This window comes from Macaca nemestrina, chromosome X, assembly GCF_043159975.1.
Source record: "Macaca nemestrina isolate mMacNem1 chromosome X, mMacNem.hap1, whole genome shotgun sequence".
Classification (NCBI taxonomy): Eukaryota; Metazoa; Chordata; class Mammalia; order Primates; family Cercopithecidae; genus Macaca; species Macaca nemestrina.
This window is the reverse complement of record NC_092145.1, coordinates 152,675,730-152,691,158: the sequence shown is the minus strand read 5'-3', so window position 1 is coordinate 152,691,158 and position 15,429 is coordinate 152,675,730. Positions and strand designations below refer to the sequence as shown.

The 15,429-nt window shown below is 35.9% G+C and overlaps 2 long non-coding RNA genes across 6 annotated transcripts in view; one reads left to right on the top strand and one right to left on the bottom strand.

Moving 5' to 3' along the window:
• Positions 1–15,429, top strand: part of LOC105478095 (uncharacterized) — a 512,132-nt gene that overhangs the window by 321,378 nt on the left and 175,325 nt on the right. The gene's annotated exons all lie outside the window — the stretch shown is intronic.
• The window catches only part of LOC105478094 (uncharacterized), a 35,141-nt gene that overhangs the window by 14,351 nt on the left and 5,361 nt on the right, over positions 1–15,429 (bottom strand). For both annotated transcript variants that reach the window (XR_011618409.1, XR_003017234.2), the window contains exons 2-4: positions 14,801–14,879; positions 6,072–6,173; positions 3,682–3,799 (exon numbers count right to left, since the gene is read on the bottom strand). This is a non-coding gene — a long non-coding RNA (uncharacterized lncRNA). The remainder of the gene's footprint in view (positions 1–3,681; positions 3,800–6,071; positions 6,174–14,800; positions 14,880–15,429) is intronic.

Below are 15,429 nucleotides of genomic sequence, written 5' to 3'. Positions count from 1 at the left end.
AACATGTGATCACCTATTCTGAGAATAACATTGTGCTAACTGCTATAAAGGATATAAAAACAATAAAGGCATGGCCCTAACGACTCTACATAACAGCAAATGGAACAGGCATGTATGCAAAAATGTATAAGAAAATAAATATGAAATTAAATCAATCAAATAATTAAATTAAATAAATATGAATTTATTCACAAACGTGAAATTGAAACAAACTGCTGTGGGAACAGAGGATGAAGGAAGTATTGACAAGCATGGGAATTAGGTCAGTATTGTGAGAAAATGGGTTGAGCTGATCCTTGAAGAAAAAAGAAGATGTCCATAAAGGAAGAATTAGAATGGAAATATCCAACTATGACCAGAGGAAGGTATCCGATTCTCCCTGCACTCAGGAAGATACCAATTCTAGCATACAGCAATGGGAATGGAAACAAACAACAATGTTGGATGAAATACATTGGAACAACTGGGCTATGATGATTGAAAGCAAAGGTTGAAATTCAAGTGCCTACAGGGACCAAGGAGATAACAAAAAGAGAGAAACTAGTCAACTTAGGGATAAGACTGGAGATTATGGAGAGTCTGGTAAACTAGAGACAGCATGGCCCATCCAAAGATGACCCAAATCCTCCATTTTTATAATGCCCTGCTGAACAAAGAGAACACATCTGTGAGGCATGTGTAGCCCCCAGATGCCATTTTGAGCTCCTGAAAGCAAAGCCCAGGGCCAGAGCTCTCTTCCATCATGCATTCTCTTCAGGGCAATGTTCACCATGCCCCAGGGGCTTCAACTGCCATCTAAACATCAATGTCCCCCAAATGCATTATCTCCTTTCTTAACCTGTCTGTTGACCCTCAGAATCATATTTGCATCTCTACTTGAATATCTCAGTGAACATCTCAATGGTACGTGAAACTTAAACAGAACTGAATGAACTGATAATTCCCCTTAAATCAGTCTCTTCCAGCTCATCCCCCTTCTACCAGACACATTACATTTCTTGCCTAGTCCTGTCAATTTTCCCTCCTAACTATGTCTCAAACCCATGGCCTGTACACATTGCAAACACTGAATGCCAAGTTGCTATCAACTCTTTTCTAGGAGGAGCCTACTCTGGTCACAGAAAATGAATCCCTTCTCATTACTTCTGAAAGTCATCCTTTCAGAAGTGACTATGCCCCACCGTTCTCCTCATCATCTCAAAGATCTAGCTCGAGGCTACTTTCCTAGGCTCACCTGGAACTGATTTCCTGATATTTCTGTCTGAGCAACAACACTGATACTTTCAGTTTCCTGAGCACATCATGCTTCCTCTGGACAAATCTTTTTGTAAACACTATTGCTTCTTCTGGAATCTCCCCTTTCTTCTTCTCCAAGTTTAGCTATATCCATCCCTCTGGTCTAAGTTTAAAGGTCAGGTTCCCATAAAAATACTTGCTTGACTCCTAGATTTAGCCACTAGGCTACAGGCTTTTTGTCAGTACTTTTTAGTTTCCTTTCTACTATTTAACAGTATCTATTGGTGCTTTTTTATGGTATTTTATTTATTCTTTTCCTTAGCATCTGACCTGATTTCATTATTCTATGATGCTGGTGATTGTGCCTATAGCCACTCAAACATTTTATGTGAATAAGTTAATGAATGAATAAACAAATAAGTGAGTTGTAGGATATTGAATATTAAGCTAAAGAGTTTATATTTTATTCTTGGAGTAAAGTTTTTTGTTGTCTCTGCTGCTGTTTTTTGTTTTTTGTTTTTTGTTTTGTTTTGCTTTTGCTTTTTTAACAGACAGGATAATGGCTTGATGTGAACCTTGGGAGGAGAACTGAGATGATGTCTTTAAAAGCATAGAGTAGAGGTTATGGGTGTCAGCAAGTCCAGGCAGAGTCCAATGTAGGATTGATCCAAGGCAATGAGCTTAAAGACAGCAAGAGAGGACAGGCTTCAATGAAATTATGAAATTATGGTTGGTTACTGTCACTGCCAGTAATAACATTTATAACAAAAATGGGAGTGTTATTGTCTCCATAGGCCAAGATGTAAGTATTATGATGGGCTTTAGTCTTCCTAACAGTTTAACCAAAAAGTATGTAGAATTCTTCAGTTAATTGTTTTTCGTTACTTGCAAAGCTTATTTTGGACATAATGCATATTTTATTTTCAAATTCCCACGTCCCAGCACAAATGTATTCATTTGTGAATTTCTTGCAATTTATTTTGTTCAGGGCATACTTTTTTAATGTTTGGTAAAATCATAAGTAATATGCCCATGATTGTTCCATGATTATCTCCATGATTATTAGAGATCTATAAATTATTATTAGCTGGCAGGAAAATAAAACAAAACAAAATAGCACTTTATTCTAAACGTTGTATCACCAAGGTAAACATTCACTATGAACTGTACAAAATAATATTAATTGTTGCAAAAATGTATACCAGTAATAATGGGACTAATGGATCTGATTCCTAGTATTGAGACTGGCAGAGCTGAAAATGAGAATAGCAACATTGCTTCTTGCCTACTGTTTCCACCCTCAATTTCAACGTATTTGAAAGGCTCTTTCCAAGGCATTTTGCAATACATTTTACATAGTAAGTATTCACATTTTTCATGTACCTTCACAGGTTGAGAAGAAGGAAAGAAAAGGATGGATAAACAAATCTTATGCAGTTCCCAAAAGGCACTGAGTCTGCAGTTACTTTTCTTACTCGTTTTAACTCATTTATTTAATTAGGTTTAGTCAGCTTACCTCACTCTAAAACAATTAGTGGTAACTTGCAGAAACATTTACAATAGTCTAGGGGAAATAGATGTAATTAGAGCAAAGGCAAGTAAGGTTAGGATAATAAGCCCACGAATGAGCTAAATGCAGTTATCACAAAAGCCATGCTGTCAGATTCACTTTCTAAAAGCAAGAACCAAGGATAACCCTCAGAGACAGATAGTTTGCATAGACTTCCATAAATCCTTCATGAATATTAATATTCACGGCCTAGTTTTGGTGAGAATTAGACAGCAGAAAGCATAATGTTAGCTACTTGATGTGTTTGGAGTATTTTAAGCTAACAGTTTATTATTTAAGTTGGTCAAAAGAATACCAATCTGTATGGCTTGTCTAACTTTGACACAGAGAGTCACATTGGCACATCCTAAAGAAAATGTATGAGCCTAGTTATAAAAACATACAACTTTAAATAAATGTCTAAGTATCATCAGATGGTATTCACATCGGAGAAATTGTCACTTGCAATTGAATAATTTTATAATTTATTTCTCAATTACTTAAATTCATATTATAAATTATTTTCCCAATTACATGTATACATATATGTAAATAATTGTTACTATTGTTTTCTATATTTTAAAAATTGTTATCCCCAATAAGTATATTTAGAAATAGCTGAAAATAAAAGTGAACTGTATAGCCTCAGATCAAAGCCAAGTTAACCACCCACTTGGGAGACTTAACCTTGACCTTGACCTTGTTAGCACAGTGTTAGAATTGACCTGCCTAACCGGCAGCAGACAGGAGATTCAGCGTGGCCCTGTCATTCGAGCTCTTTATATAACTTATCTCTCAATCTCATTTACATACCAGTCAGGACTTCTCTTTCAAACAAAGCAATCACTTCAATAATTTGGGTTGAATTTTATTTTTCCCGTTAACTAGATAATTACCTTCTCTTCTGTTCTAACTGGCGATCAAGTGTAGATGCTGGACTCCAGAACTAATAGACCTCGGGCCACCTTCACGAAGATTTCTGTGCAGAGATTGTTAGTGCAAGCAAAAGACTGCCTAAGGGTAAATGAGAAACAGGAACTCATTTGCTGTTTTTGCAAAATTTTAAAAGTGACAGTGGGGTCCATGAAGTTAAAGTTACATTAAAATATGACATTTTTGTACCTCAGAAGATGGTGTCTAACTCACTAGCTTAAATTTTAAAACCACATGATTTAAAACTTCAAGCTTATAACATTTCTAAACATGTAAATTGAAACTAGCAATTTCTTCTTAAGAAAGGAAAGCATTGCTTTCAATATACGTATCACCAAATTGGCTGGTAAGTTTAATGAGAAGTCATTCATCAAGTTAACATTCACGAATGTTGCTTTAAAGGGCATCCAAGATAAAACTACTAACTCAGAAAGATGCATACCACGTACTGGAGTTATAAATGTCATTTCTTTAAGGATCAAAAGTGTGAATAGTAAGTAAATATGGTTTTCCATGCTATAGTGATCTTTTCCAAGGGATGGTGATATTTAAAAATAAAATCATAGTTTAATTCAACAATAAATATTTTCCCACATTAGTAGAAATAGCTGTTTTTGAAAGCAAATTATCTTATTTTGGGGTTAATTTCTTCATCTATCTTGGGCAGACTTAGTTGACTTTGTCAAAAGTACTTGAGCACCCAAAATCATGTAGTTTAAAGGATTTTTTTAAATTTCAATAGGTTTTTGGGGAACAGGTGGTGGTTAGTTACATGAATAAGTTCTTTAGTGGTGGTTTCTGAGATTTTGATGCATCCATCACCTGAGCAGTGTACACTGTACACATTGTGTAGTCTTTTATATCTCACCCACCCCCCACCCTTTCCACCGAGTCCCCAAAGTCTGTTGTATCATTCTTACGCTCTTGCATCCTCATAGGTTAGTTCCCACTTATGGATGAGAACGTACAATGTTTGGTTCTCCATTCTAAAGGAATATGTTTTGAAGATGCAAGGTGTAACCAGGAACCTTGCTCTTAAAAACCAAGAGTTATGAAACCCTACTGTTAAAAAAATAGAAAACATATTTTCCTAAGCAGTAAGGTAGGGTATGCATGTTAATCATAATAAATTTTATACGTATAAATAACAATTTATTTTGTAGAATAAACATGTCAGTAAATTTCTGGTTGAGACACTTCCGTAAACACTGTCATTTGTGACATTTTATTTATCTAAGAACTTTCAGTGTGGATTCCACTAAATTCACATTAATCACATGAATTGAAATAATTTTCACTTCCACTTTGTACCACATCAAGAACTAGTGTTTATGTCTGCTTTGCCACTGATTGCTTTGTGACTTTGAGCAAATAACTTTTGACCTTGGTTTTGTCTGCAAAATGAGCTTTCGGAACTGAAGAAGCTCCAAGGTCTTGACTCTTAAAATTTCTACAATTCTAAATGAGAGAGAGAATTCAATTCTTACAACAATTGCCATTAAGACAATAAAAATCACAATAATTCTCCAAAATAAATTTATTTATAAACTGCCAAAGCAAACCTTTCAGAGTCCAGTGGGACAGAGAGAAACACAAATAAATACTCCCCAGTATAATATGGATTATAAAATTGCTGTTGCAATGACAGGGTCCCACTGGCAGTGACGAAGAAGAGAAGAAAAGAAGAGATGGATTCAAACTAAGGAGATTCATGATTGCTTTTTGGAAGACATGAGAATTGGTTGGGGCCCAGTAATGAGGAGCTTTGAATATTGCGGTCTGGGGTTCAAATTTCACCCACCCCCATAACTTTATGGGAACAATCTCGCTGAATAGCATGATGGAATAAAAGACAGCTCCCATACTTTTGATGAGAACCCGAATTGTTTAGACTGAATTGGGGCAGATAATAGTTGAGAATATTGGGATAGATTATTTTATTTTTAATTCACACACAAAATTTGTGAAGGTGCTGTAAGCTATTGCCTGTTCTCTTAGCTCCCCATAGCACATATACACCAAGCCCCATAGCTCTCGAATTCCTAACTCCATCACGGAGCCCTCTAACTTCTTCATCCTGATAGCCCACAAATGGTTAGACATTTTCTCTGGTCATAAGCAAGAACCACTTGAAATAAAGATGCTTAAAACTCAATTTATTATTTCTTTCTAAGCTTCACCTTCTTCCACTTTCCCTTCCTCGGTGGAAGGCATCACCATTCATCCACATAATGGGTTCAGCTTCAAATCTTGCCTATACCTTCCATCCTACCCCTTGCATTTAATAAATTGACATTTAATCCTATGTCAAGTTCTGAATATTCAACTTGCTTATTATCTCTCAAAGACATACCTTTGTTCCACCTGCTTCTGGCTTTTTTTTATTAAGACGAAATCCAAAATATTTCTTCCTATACTCTTAAACTGCCTCCACATCAAGCGATACTCCAGACAACTGTTGGAGTGAACAACATGAAGATAAATTAATGACATAAGTCCCATCTGTTAGATTCTTTCAATGGCTCTTTATTAACTTTAAGACAAAATCTAACTTCTTCAGCCCAGTAGAGAAGAGATTTTTATCATCTGGTCTCTGTCAATCTCTAAACTCCCACCTCTCTCCACTATTCTCTGTAGCCCTGTGCTCTGGCAATTCTAATGACCTGCGGTTCCCTCAGTCTGTCTATGGTAATTCTCAAATTTCCTCTTAAATCTCACCTCCTGCTGTTAACTTTCTTAGGTATCTAGATAGTCACACTTGCACCCGTATCATCATGCACATATCTCCACCAAGCATTTACAATAATACTTTGTAATTGACTTGTTTTATAATATACAGGCATATTTACTGGCCTGATTCTCCTCTTTTTTCATGTATCCTAAAGCTCTCCTATATCTAGGACTCTCACTAATATTGGACATATGCTAAGCTCCCAATTAATAGTTGACAGTGAATAAATACGTAAATAAGGAATAGTCCAACAGCATCGAGATAGATCCTGAACAGGTGCTGTTAGAATAGATACAACCTGGCCGGGCACAGTGGCTCATGCCTGTAATCCCAACACTTTGGGAGGCTGAAGCGGGTGGATCACCTGAGGTCAGGGGCTTGAGACCAGCCTGGTGAAACCCTGTCTCTACTAAAAATACAAAAATTAGCCAGGCGTGGTGGTGCACACCTGTAGTTCCAGCTAGTTGAGAGGCTGAGACAGGAGAATCGCTTGAACTCAGAAAGTGGAGATAGTAGTGAACTGAGATGGCATCACTGCACACTAGCCCGGGTGACAGAGCGAGACTCCATTTCAAATAATAATAATAATAATAAATAAAAGTATCAGGTGAACCCCACCCCCAATATTCAATGTGGGTTATTTTCTATTTCCCTAAGCGTCAGCTGGTCTGAGAAATAAAGGGAAAGAGTACAAAAGAGAGAAATTTTAAAGCTGGGTGTCCGGGGGAGACATCACATGTTGGCAGGTTCTGTGATGCTCCCTGAGCCGTAAAACCAGCAGGTTTTTATTAGCGATTTTCAAAAGGAGAGGGAGTGTACGAATAGGGTGTGGGTCACAGAGATCACATGCTTCACAATGTAATGAAATATCACAAAGCAAATGGAGGCAGGGCGAGATCACAGGACCACAGGACAGGGCGAAATTAAAATTGCTAATGAAGTTTAGCAATTGTCATTGATAACATCTTATCAGAAGACAGGGTTTGAGAGCAGACAACCGGTCTGACCAAAATTTATTAGGTGGGAATTTCCTCGTCCTAATAAGCTTGGGAGTGCTACAGGAGACTAGGGCTTATTTCTTCCCTTTGTCTACGACCATAAAAGACAGTGCCCCTAAAGCGGCCACTTTAGAGGCTTCCCCTCAGGGGTGCATTTTCTTTCTCAGGGATGTTCCTTGATGAGAAAAAGAATTCAATGATATTTCTCCTATTTGCTTTTGAAAGAAGAGAAATATGGCTCTGTTGCGCCTGACTCACTGGCAGTCAGAGTTTAAAGTTATCTCCCTTGTTCCCTGAACATTGCTGTCATCCTGTTCTTTTTTCAAGGTGCCCAGATTTCATATTGTTCAAACACACATGCTCTACAATTTGTGCAGTTAACACAATCATCACAGGGTCCTCATCCTCCTCAGCTTACGAAGATGACAGGATTAAGAGATTAAAGTAAAGACAGGCATAGGAAATCACAAGGGTATTGACTGGGGAGGTGATAAGTGTCCATGAAATCTTCACAATTTATGTTCAGAGATTGCAGTAAAGACAGGCATAAGAAATTATAAAAGTATTAATTTGGGGAACTAATAAATGTCCATGAAATCTTCACAATTTATGTTCTTCTGCCATGGCTTCAGCCAGTCCCTCCATTCGGGGTCCCTGACTTCCTGCAACATAAAAGAATAGATACAACTCCAAATGGAGTATTTTAACCAAGTACTAATAACTTGTGTAATTTGACTAGCTAGTCAGGCTAGGTAGAAGTTGAAGGAGACAAGTAAAATTGATCCAAGCTTTTATCTTTTATGAGGAGTTTTCAATGGTACTTTCAACCAAGGCATGCACCAGAAGGAATAATATGTTTGGACAGACAAATACGGAATTTTCTCTTCAATAAAATGCATTTCAGTTTTCTATGGGACATCAACATGGAAATGCCCAGGAGGCACTTGCAAAGAAAGAGAAGTCTGGAAAAAAAAGTAAGAGATTCATAAGAGAAGACACTGGTCCGGAGATGTAGTTGAAGCCATGGAAGTATATGATCCTGCCAAGAGTTTAGAAATAAAAGATGATGATTGATTATGAAACCTGAATAAATGTCACCATTAAGGGGCAGGTGGAGGAAGAAGAGAGAACATCCAGCTGGAAAGGTTTAGAAAGTGCAATCACAGAGAGAGATACAGAGCCAGGGAGGTAAAGAATAACAGAAATCTGAAAGAAGAGTAGTCTGTGGTTTCAAATGCTGCAAAGCTAAGCAGTTTACAAACATTGAAGAAGATCACATGATGAAGAAAATGACAGAAAGAGTTTCAATTCAATAATAGAGTTTGAATCTGTATTGCAAGAAGCTGAAAGAAGTATAAGGAAGAAAAAAGAGGCATTATTGATATGAGAATGTTATTTCATAATATTATTTTTCCTTGAAGAGAAGAAGATGGAATGCAAACATTTAATTTAAAAAATGAAATTGAGGCAGAGTGTCTTTGAATCAGAAAAAGATGTTCAATGTTTCATTTTATGAAAAAGCAGTAAAGAAATTGATTTTATTTTGTTGTTACAAAATCTGTCATTCTTAAGTCATTCCATCAAATGATAATAGCATATTTTGGTTCATTGTTATTAATTTGCAGAAATAATTGTGACTTAGGACAATGAGATTCAGTCCCTCATTATAAAGGAAATCAATAACTTCCTATACCATGTAAACCTAACATGGAAAAAAGCAATTAGTAACAACACAGCCTGGTGCACTCTCAGAGAGAAGAGTGCTATATGTATCAGCATTCTGAAAAGGAAAAATAAAAAGGCATCAAAGTAAGTATTTTATGATTTAGAAAGAACAACTTTACAGTATAGGAACTTGCATCAGCAAAACATATTTTTATTAAAAAATCAGAGGAAAATAAGTATGGTCCTTATTGTTTCTAAGTGGGAACCTACCAATTTCTATCAAAACACCCCACTTTATAGCACATGGAATAATTTTATTCATCTAAAATATTCCCTCCATGGTACCTTTTTTTTTTTTTTTTGACAGAGTCTCACTCTCTCGCCGAGGCTGGAGTGCAGTGGAGTAATCTTGGCTCACTGCAACCTCCACCTCCTTGGTTCAAGCAATTTTCTGCCCCAGCCTCCCAAGCAGCTGGGATTACAGGCGCCCACCACCACGCCTGGGTAATTTTTGTATTTTTAGTAGAGACGGGGTTTCACCATCTTGGCCAGGCTGGTCTTGAGCTCCTGACCTTGTGATCCACCTACCTCGGCCTCCCAAAGTGCTGGGATTTACAGGTGTGAGCCACTGCACCTGGCCTCATTTCTGAAATTATCTGTGTGGTTATATTACAAGACAAAATGCTATACCTGCTATACTTTCATTCATGAACAAAGAAATATATAATTTACTTTCTCATCAAATCAGAAAATCCAAAAAATGTAGAAATCCAGAGCATATTAAAGACATTATAATCCAATATCTGCATTTTAGAAATTAGAGTGAGACCCATTGAACTAAAGGGACTTATCAAATGTTATAATTCAACAATCAAGATGGGATTAGAATCTGTGTCTAGTTTTGAAGTATAGCAGTTGACTGGTGCATATTATATCATTTCCATGCTAAGATGTAGTACATTCACTCATTTTTTAATTCATTAAGGCAGTGTTTTTATATCTTCTTCTCTTTTTAAATGTGGTGTTACATTAGACATAATATGAACAGTTGGTGGGAATGTGCTTCCATATTATCTTGAGCATTCCAAATTGGGTGTATATGATTCCCTTATTAAAATCTGCTGATTAAATCTTGTAGGAAGGGAAAAGTCACTAATATTTATTGAGCCCCTACTCTGTGCCTTTCAATCCTATTCTTTCAATTATGCAATTAAATATTGTGTCCCAATTTTACACATCAGAAGATCCAGGCTCATGGAAGGTTTGCTATTTACCAAACTTTATAGCCAAGAAAAGATGTGGCTGGGATTAAAATCAAGATTGTCTGATTTCATAGCAATCTTCTTTCTACTATACTAATTAGATTATTAAATTTTAACTGTCTTAAAAGATAAAAGTGTGTGAGATTAGAACAATTCAGGTTGCAGGAGAGTGAAGACAATGAATAGTTCCAGGCTTTATTAAAATAAACATGCAAGATGATTCCCATAAAATAACCACTAAAATAATATAAATATAATTAAATATCACAGAGGCAAGAAAAAAGGAGAAAAAAGTCACAAACAATAATATACTTTTTAGCCCATTGATAAATAATATTATGATATTAATCATTGATATTAATTATCAAACTAAATGTATGGATCTACACAAAGAAATGAAAAACTCTGGAAGTAGTAACCATGCAAGTAAATATGTAATACTGTTCTTACAGCTGACTGTTTTAACCAAAATAATAAGGATGTATTGTGAAGATTTCAATTCGTATTCCAGGATGGGAAATAGAAGTTAACCCCTGCAAGGTTCTTACACTAAATGAGAAGTGGTCTCATATCATCAAAAGTAGACTATAATAAGTTAATGATGCATAATATGAATACCAAAGCAATCACTGCAATAAAAAAGTTATAGCTAATACACCAAAAAGGAGGTAAAATGGAACCATAAAAATAATTAAGCCAAAATGCTGTTATTAAAAAGTCAAAAAACAACAGATGTTGGCAGGGATGCAGAGGAAAGGGAATGCTTATATCTTGTTGGTGGGAATGTAAATTAGTACAACCTCTATGGAAAACGATATGGAGATTTCTCCAAGAACTAAAAAGAGAATTATCCTTCGATCCGGCAATCTCACTACTGGGTGTCTATCCAAAGGAGAACAGATCATTATATTAAAAAGGACACCTGCATTTGTATGTCCATCGCAGCACTATTCACAATAGCAGAGTTATGGAGTCAACCTAAATGTCTAACAATTGATTGTGTAAAGAAAATGTGATATACAACATGGAATACTACTATAAGGTCATAGCACAGAGTGAAATCATGTCCTTTGAAGCAACATGGATGGAACTGGAGGCCATAATCTTAAGCAAAACAACTCAGAAACAGAAAACTAAATACTATGTGTTCTCACTTGCAAGTGGGAGCTGGGCACACCTGGAAATAACAGACACAGGGGACTCTAGAAGTGGGGAGGATGTGACGGGAATGAAGATTGACAAATTAGCTTCTGGGTACAATGTTCACTATTTGGATGAAGGGTATACTAGAAACCCAAACCTTACCATGAAGCAATATATCTACCGTGTGACAAGGCTGTACATGTGTCCCTGAATCTAAAATAATGATAATAATAATGATAATTAAGCCAAAATGAAGTAGAAAATGAGGAAAAAGGAACAAAGAATGGATAGAACAAGTAGACACCAAATAGCAAGATGGTAGCCTTATACCTCAACATAGCAATAATCACATTAAGTATAAATGGCTACATGGTTGTATGTATTTGTCAAAATTCTTTGAGCTTTGCATTTCATTCAGATGTGTAAATTTTATTGTATGTGATATATGACTCAATTAACAACTGATACACACAAAAAAGCAAGCCACAAGCTGAGGAAATATTTGCCATCTATATTGCCAACAAAAGGATTATTCTTCAAAAATGGGTAAATAACATCTACAAATCAAAAAAGAAAATTGAAACAAACCAAGAGGAAAACAGGAAAATACATGAGGAAGCATTTCATAAAGGAAACGCAAATTGCCAATAAATTTATGAAAAGATGCCCATTCTCATTATTAGTGGAAGAAATACAAATTAAAACTATCATGAGATAACATTTTGCGCTCCTGTGATTGGCCAAACTCTTAAGTGTTTGATGAGTGTAAAAGAGGATGTGGAATGATAGGTCATCATTTTTGGGGGAGTAAATTATTAATAGCATCTTGGAAAACATCTGAGTTACCTAGTAAATTTGAATAGCACATGATGTACAACAAAGTTTTATTCTACTACTTACATAATTACTGTATATATGCATGAAAGGCATTTGCACACATTTTGTAGCATTATTTGTAATAGATAAACATAGGAAACGACCCAGATAGCCACTGGCAAGGACAGTGGATGAATTGTGGTGCTTCCATAAAATGGACATTATATAGCTATACAGATCAACATGGACGAACCTCAGAAACATCAAAATGAGTGAAAACCAAGTCAGAACCATATATTTAATATGATCCCATTTATACAAACTTTGAAAACACACAGAGCTAAATAAAATATGTTAGTAATGCATACATTTATTGCAAAATAATTTTTTAAAATATAAGAACGGTGAGTAAAAGCTTTTGAAAAATCAGTTTAATCACTAATCCTAAGGAACAGGAATAAAATGATTATTTTATTTTCTATATCATTCCATTTTTGCTTCTGTGCTTGCATACACATGCATGTCCGTGTGTGCATGTTTGAGTGTCTGCTCATGCACTCAAGACTCAGATCAGTTGTTAATGTAGATAAAAAAGCACAGTGAAATGAAAAATTATTTAAATATTTAGCATAAAACTTTAAAAATTTCAAGTAACTGAAAACTGTAAACATGCCACAGTTATAAACTTTATAGGTGGTACCTGTATTATAATAAACTTTAATACAGTGTATATTTGTTTACTAAATATCTTTTTTCTTGAAAATATACATTTAATACTTTTTATTATTAAAAAAACAGGAATAATTCTTGAATGGTGAGCAATGTTTAGTGTGTAGAATTCCTACACTTTCTATGGTACATGCTATGGTATAATGGTAATAAAGCTCAATTGATTAATGCACCAGGTATAATATCAAGTGGATTTGATTCAAGGGATAAAAGAGAAAAAGATTACATGTTCAAGGTGCAGGTTTGGTTATATGAAATATCTCAGGGCTGAAGACAGCAGTTTAGAATAGAGTTTCGTGTGACAACCTGCTTGTACTCATGCAGCAGTTAGTCTTGATGATTACCTGTTGCACTATGGGAGGGGTTTGTCATAACATAGGTGAGAAGGACAATCTGGCCTTGCTGGTATTTGCCTGCTACTGTTTTCTGTTTTATCAAAATAAATAAATTACATTTTAAATCTGAGTTGATAAGATTTGCTGCACAAAATGACTTCACATACACACACACAGCCTTCAATCCACAATGCTTTTATGGCATAATCAATCGTTCCTTTTCTTGACTTGGATGTCTAGTACTTAACTTGGCAGAAAAATTGAGCACATATTTAACTTATTATTGAATTTTTTAATAAGGAGGTGAAACCTTATGCTTATATGCAATGAAATCTTTATGGATTTAAGGAAAATAAAGTCATCGTGTTTCACTTTCAAAATTCCTTGGTTTTGAAATGTATTCACTTTATGGATTACAACATAATAAAAGCATTTTAAAATGTAACCTTGAATTGATAACTAGTAATACAGAGAACTCTTACTGACTAGCATTGTGGTTTTCTTTGCCTATTCTGAAGTATATTAATTATATTACATTATATGTTATAGTACATATTCTATTAATTGATTATATTTTTCATGCACTCCATTTTATCTAAGTACATCTTATGTTATATAAGCATTGTCACTTTCTAGCTGTGATAATGTCACTTCCCTACTCAAAAAGGAAGAAAAATCCATTGCCTATAAAATAAAATCAAACTCCTTACCCAAATTCTGATCCTGTCATGTTTTTGTATCCTCATATTCCAAGATTGACTTTATGTACTTTCAGTTCAAATTAATCAATGTGCCTCACACCCAGCAATTACCTGCCTTTGCATGTTTAGCTTGTGCCCTTTATCTGGCATACCTTTACCTGCACCTTTGCCCACACTCTGAAAGCAGACTGTGCAAATGCCAGCCATCTGTTAAGATTCAATACACTCACTAATTCATTTCCATCAGCTTGCTTCTTCCATCCTTGCCTTGTAAGCTGGCGACTAACACCTTGTGATGTTTAATTTTATGTGTCAGCTGCTCTAGGCACAGCTTTTGGTTAGACACCAGTCTAGATGTTGCCATGAATTTATTTTTTTAGATATTTTTAACATTTAAATCAGTAGAATATGAAGAAAGTTGATTACCCTCCATAGTGTGGGTGAGTCTCATCTAATCAGCTGAAGGCCTTGTAAGAAAAGACTGAGGCTCTCCAAGGAACAAGGAATTCTGCTTCCTCACGGCCATTGGACTTTAGACTGTAGCACAAATTCTTCTCTGGATCTCCAGCCTGCCAGTCTGTCTTGCTGATTTCAAACATGCTATATATACTGCTGTTCATGTAACACACACACACACACACACACACACACACACCCTGTTCATTCTGTTTCTCTGGGAAATGCTGGTTAATAAAAACGTACCTGAGACCATACCATAATTTGTAAAGGAAAAAGGTTTAATGTCCTCACAGTTCCACATGACTGAGGAGGTCTCACAATCCTGGTGGAAGACAAAGAAGAAGGAGAGGCACATCTTACATGGTGGCAGACAAGAGAGCTTGTGCAGGGGAACACCTATTTATAAAACCATCAGATCATATGAGACTTATTTACTACCACAAGAACAGTATGGGAGAAACCACCCCCATGATTCAACCCATGATTCAATTATCTCCGCCTGGCTCCACCCTTGACACATAGGGATTATTACAATTCAAGGTGAGATTTGGATGAGGACACAGCCAAGCCATGTCATTTACCCTTGTCCTTCTCTCCTTTCTGCCCATATTCAATTCCCAGTCTCACAGTAGGACTAAAATGAGTGTCGCTCTCTAAGTGGATGCTCCTCACACAGCCCTGACCTCAGGGCATATCCTTCCATTACATTCTACCAAAGTGCCTTGGACCTCCCACTATGGGAAATTCATCGTGACTGTAACTTCATATTTGTAAGATGGTTTTATTAATGCCTGCTTTCTCTATTACACTTTAGGATCTACAAGGGAGGTGGTCCATGTCTGATTTTTTAGAACTGTATCTGCCATGTAGTA